This window comes from Thermobia domestica, chromosome 8 (genome assembly GCF_964235325.1).
Source record: "Thermobia domestica chromosome 8, izTheDome1.hap1.1, whole genome shotgun sequence".
NCBI lineage: Eukaryota > Metazoa > Arthropoda > Insecta > Zygentoma > Lepismatidae > Thermobia > Thermobia domestica.
This window is the reverse complement of record NC_137461.1, coordinates 35,442,752-35,448,637: the sequence shown is the minus strand read 5'-3', so window position 1 is coordinate 35,448,637 and position 5,886 is coordinate 35,442,752. Positions and strand designations below refer to the sequence as shown.

Sequence of the window (5,886 nt, the reverse complement as noted above, 5' to 3'; positions counted from 1 at the left end):
TATATCTCATGGTCAGTAGAAATCAAGTTATGTCCATTTTTCATAGTTGAATGCATCTACGCAGGATTAGTATTAAAGATTTTGTCTTCATTCTTGTTAACATACATATTACTGAATGAAAATAAAGAAACGTATATAAGTCGAATGAATTACATGTAATAACATTAATATTATGATCATTTGTGAGAAAACGTTCTGTGGATATAACTTGTTTTACATTTTAGCTCTTCATTTATGTCGCAAGGAAAAGTATAATTAACAGTAATATACCTTAAGTAAATAAATAATGTAATGTTATGCAGTACCAAGAAAATGAATATGTGTTTAACTAGGAACAAGCTTATAACACAACAATTTTCAGATTCGTAAATTTTGACTACCATTGGATGATCATCCCATCCCCCAATTTAATAAAAATGTTTTACATGAGTAGAGCGCAAACGTTAGTTAATTGTGAAGGTTCATGCATTACAGTCTTCCGTTAAACTTTCCGTTTTAACATAGGGTCTATACTAAAAAATAAGTGAATGAGATCTACCATCAATTACGTATCGAATATTAATTGAAAAAATATCAATGCATAGAAGTCAAATTCCTTCACATAATTTCTACATGACTTTGTTACTTGTTTCACCAGGCCAGAGAGTTTTAAATTATACGTAATTTGTATTGTTAAGAAAGTAGTCTTAAACGCGAAATAAAATACGTTAATGGTAAGTAAGATCTATGAAAGTGTTGTTTACAATTTAGGATTTAGATTTCTGGCTTTTTGGCATCTCGGGCCATTTAGCCTATCATGTATGAGGGATGACTCTCTCTGCGAGCACACTATCCGGCGAAAGGGAAGGAAGGAAGCAGTCTCGGACCTATAATTTAGGAACCACTCTGAAATTTTCCTGGTGTGAATGAGAAAAACGCAGGTAATCTTCATTCAGAATGGCTGTTCAGAAAACGCTTTTTACACTTTTTCGACCAAGTGTCCCCACCAACAATCGAACCCGGGACCGCTCGCACCAAATACGAAAGTGTTAGCGACTACGTTACGCGGGTCCACTATTAAGGTGTTATGTAAGTGAAAAACTCTTCTCTCTGGTTTGGAGGTTAGCTCGCGTGCCTTTGGCGCATAACGTTAGTAGTTTGACTCTCAATATGAGAACATCTAACACGTGCAACATTAGCAAAACAAGGAAATTGAAAGAGAAATCAATTGTTATTTGTGATTCACAACTGTTAGTTACAATTAACCTTGAATCTTTTGTTTGTTTTCACTCTAGCTAACTTAATAAATTTCATAATTCTTTAGTAAGTGTAAGTACACGTAATTGAATAGTACATCATGTGTTGATGTTTCAAGGTTTGACTTACGTATAAATTCAATTGTAAAATTAGATTTGCATACAGAGTCTTATCTTCAATAGAAAGACAAATACCAAGAACATCATGTTGACCAAGGTAAGAAGTTTCCAATATAATATCAAAGAATATAATTTATTTCTTTTAATTTTAACATTAATATTAATAATTGCTTTTGTTACTGTCGTATATAAACTCATATTGTTGCACATAATCTAAGCGATATTCGTACTAAAGTGTGGAATAGCAATGAAAAATCAAAATCTTTATTGAGGTTTTCCTTAATCATCATTTTCACTAAAATACTGCACTTGTATTGTATTTTTATAAACAAATTTCCGTCGCATCAATTCCGACAAAATTTAAGACATAAACTCAACTTTAAAAAAAATAGAATATTGTTTATTAAAAAAATAATATTACAGCAAATTAATAGCTGAAGGTGGGCGTAAGAAACTGGTTTGGACATTAGCTGAGAAGGAACTGTATTATGAGGGACCTTCTAGAGTGTATGATGGAAGGAAAGAGAGTGAGAGGACGAAGGAGCTTACAATTAATGGACATCAAAACAGAAAAACGTAAAAACGAAGTGGTTGGCAGAAGACAGTGGAGCATGGAAGCTTCTCAGTTGCAACAAGTGACCTGCCAATAATGACACAAAATACCTATGATGATGATGATGATTTGTAATTAAAAACGTTGGTAATAACGTTCAGTCAACTCTGACGAGAAATTTGTTTGAAGTTTGTAATCTTTAAATTTGAGGTTGTTTTATTTATTTATTTATTTATTTTGTACGTACGGTACTTTATAAAATAAAAATCATATAATTAACGAAGGCTAGGGTATCACGAACAAGGTTATAGTGTGGTGCGGTACACGTATATGGACAGATCGTCATGCAAGTTTAGAGTACTACCCACCACTCCATTTTGTCTTCAAGAGAGCTACATTGTAATATTATGTTACAGTCTGGTTTATAATTATAAAAGTTATTTTAAACTCGTTGTCTGTTTTTTAGGTCTTTATTTTCCTTGCCCTGATTGTTTGTGTTGCTTTGGCTGTTCCAATGCCAATGCCTTATCCTCAAAGAATTCCTCTCCAACAACAACAGAGAGGAGAGAATATGCAGACAGCTAACATGATGTGGGGTAAGCTATTATATATAAACGTAGAGTATATGTGTTCTCCTTTCTGTTCACTTTATTGTATTTGAATCATCATATACTTTTGTTTCTACTGTTCGGGGGGATAGTAAACTAAATTTATAATCTCCATCTATTGATGTCTATGTCAGTCTTTCTTTCTATGATCCTCCTGTTGAGAAGTATTACCTTGTATATTTGGAAAAGCTGCTTGTTTAAAGCAAATTTCTAATTCATTAGATTACTATTTGAAATATACATTTCGAAGAATAACAGCAGGGAAATGTATAAATATATCAAAGAATTTATGTAAATGTGTTTATGCTCACAATGCCTCTAAGACAAGAGAAAGATCAATTTAACTTAAGCCTTGCTTTACCGGAATGTTGCAACTATTACCTCATGATTCGCTGCTTCGTTAAGAACCATTAGGCTTACTTTATATACATTTTATTTTCCACGTGAAAGTTATTCATTCATTTAAAGTGCTTTATATATATATATATATATATATATATATATATATATATATATATATATATATATATATATATATATATATATATATATATATATATATATATATATATATATATATATATATATATATTTTAAAAAAAAGTAACATTTTCCCCAGGATTAACTAAAAGTGCTTCTTCAATTTTCTAAATTCAGTCTCTCAATACATTCTTAACTATCATATATTTTAGACACTAACTAACTAACTAACTAACTAACTCTGTGGCCTATGGAACCCGGAGGTTCAGTGCCGCGTTCACAAAAGCTCTCCACTGACTTCTATCCTTAGCTAATTGGGTCCAGTTTCTACTTTGTATTCCTATCTCTGCGAGATCCATCTTAATATTATCCTCCCATCTGCGCCTAGGTCTTCCTAATGGTCGTTTTCCTATGGGTCTACCAGTCAGGACTTTGAAAGCGTTTCTACTTTCTTCCATTCTAGCTACATGACCTGCCCACCTAAGCCTCCTAGACTTGACGACCCTAACAATGTTGGGTAAACCGTATAAACTATGTAGTTCCTCGTTATGAAGCTTCCGCCATTCCCCATTCTCGTTCCTCTTGGGTCCGAATATTCTTCTCAGGATCCTGTTCTCAAATACTTTCATTCTATTTTCTTCCCTCAGAGTAAGCGACCATGTTTCGCAACCATACAGAACAACAGGCATGATTATCGTTTTATATATTTTAAGCTTCAAATTCCTCGACAGAATTCGCGACGACAAGAGATTTTGAACCGAATAGTAACACGAATTCCCTGCTTTTAGTCGACATTTAATTTCTTCGTGAATATGATTTTCGTCTGTTAATATTGATCCTAAATATTTGAAAGTATCCACTTTATCAAAAGTATTATTTAATATTTTAACGCATCCACAATTTGCCGTATTACGGTCCCGACGCACTTCCATGTATTTAGTTTTCTCTGCATTTACTTGTAAACCCATGTCCCTGCAAGCGTTTAATAATATCTCTGCATTTATTTCGTCTGTATATTTTAGACACACGGTGCTTAATACTCAAGATTATTATTTGCTTCAACGGAATATATTGTGTCGAGGGGACACGGTGTCTCAGCCGTAGAGCGGTTACCTTTGGTACATGGGGTGATTGGTTCGATCCCTGCCTCTCAGGTTGTAACCTTGTGTTTGACACCATCGTGCAAGTCTGTTTTCTCGGAGTAATCCAGTTTCCTTCCATGTTTTCATTCCAACAATTATTCCGTCATCATTTCATTTGCTTCAAATATCGTCTCACTTAACGTAACAGGCATAATTGTAGGACATTAAACTCAAAGATAACATTTTATATCTATTGTAAAGAAAGTAAACATACAAACTGACAAATGGTGAATCACTTAATTTCAAAAGAAAAAAATGTGGATTATGACAGAGATATAATTTTGAACAAATTGATTTTTTTTTATATACAAACGCAACTAAAAGAAACCTAAATTATAAACCGATTATAATAGAAAAGATGGTGAAATGAAGGCTAAAAATGTTGATGCGATGAGGATTTATTCACCCAATCTACTGCGTTGATATTCTGCACTTTTGCAATTGATCTTTGATGTGCACGTTTTCTTTGCACAAGTGTATTGAAGAAAAAAAATACTTATCAGATGTTTGGATATTAAGATAGTAATTGTTTTATTCGTTTATTTCAGGATTCCCATGGTTCTGGGGTTAAATCATAATAGAAAGTGGTCTTCAAAAAAGGAATATTATAAGGCGACCAAGAATGGAACATTGAACTTCTTAATGGATCTGCAATATCATATACATAGATAACCGAAATTATTGTCTACGAACATCTAGTCATGTAATTAGAAATCTCTATATAATTTGATTAGAGAAAATTATGTCTGAACCTGCTGTAAGAAATATATGACAACAAATAAAATCTTGTCAAGCTCAACTGTTAAATTATGTTTAATTGTAAATTATATTGTACAAATTGCTTAGTGAATTCACTACGTATTAGCCCAACACTATCTACTCTTAATTACTTGTACCAAGTCTTTTTGAGAAGTAGGGACCCTGGGGGAACAGTTTATAAGAACATTTTCCGGAAACCACTTTTCTCTATAATATCAAATGATTGAAAACAAATATTTTTTAATTAATGCAATTACTCTAGTAGTGTATTGGGTACTTTTTAAGATTTACTGTCTTTTAAAAGTAACTGAAAAATAGGATCACTATTAGTAATAATAATAGTATAATATTAAAAAAGTATCGTATTTAGAATATAATGAATATTATTCTTCCGCTACTTTATCTTCACATATCTCTTTGCCAGTGGCGTATTTATGAGAGGGCTTCCGAGCTTAAGCCCCCCCCCCCCGAAATCTTAGTTATATACTAAACTATATGAAATATCTTGCAGAATTTTCACATTTTCAGGCAAAGCCTCTCCCCGAAACAAAATTGTAAATACGCCCCTGCTCTTTGCCATTATAAGTATAACCGAAAGTATATATTTTCTAACTATGCAGGTTCAGAAGTTACGACAAGAGACACAATCAAAATTCCAGATTAAAATTTATGCAAAGTAAATGAATTAAAGTAAATAAAATAATGCAGATTGAAATCATGTCTCCAGACACATATCAGGCCGGTGCATGCGAATACATAGCAGTAGATACTATGTAAATACCTATAGTACACTTTTAAAATATATTCTTTTACAAATTATTAACATAAAATTACTCTTCAATTGAAGCACTGTAGTTCTATTGAATTATTGGAATACTTTTCCACAGCTTTTACAATCTTTATAAAATTATTTAGTGAAAACGGAGAAAATGGCAGAGACAGTTGCAAGTAAGTAGCTCTCAAGTAACCTTAAAAGTGAAGTAAAAGAT

The 5,886-nt window shown here is 32.4% G+C and overlaps 1 long non-coding RNA gene across 1 annotated transcript; it reads left to right on the top strand.

Annotated features, from left to right (window-relative positions):
* Nucleotides 1-1,340: 1,340 nt before the first annotated feature.
* Nucleotides 1,341-4,930, top strand: LOC145691629 (uncharacterized). Its single transcript, XR_014132443.1, has 3 exons — nt 1,341-1,452; nt 2,375-2,504; nt 4,687-4,930. It is a non-coding gene; the product is annotated as an uncharacterized LOC145691629 (long non-coding RNA).
* Nucleotides 4,931-5,886: the final 956 nt, after the last annotated feature.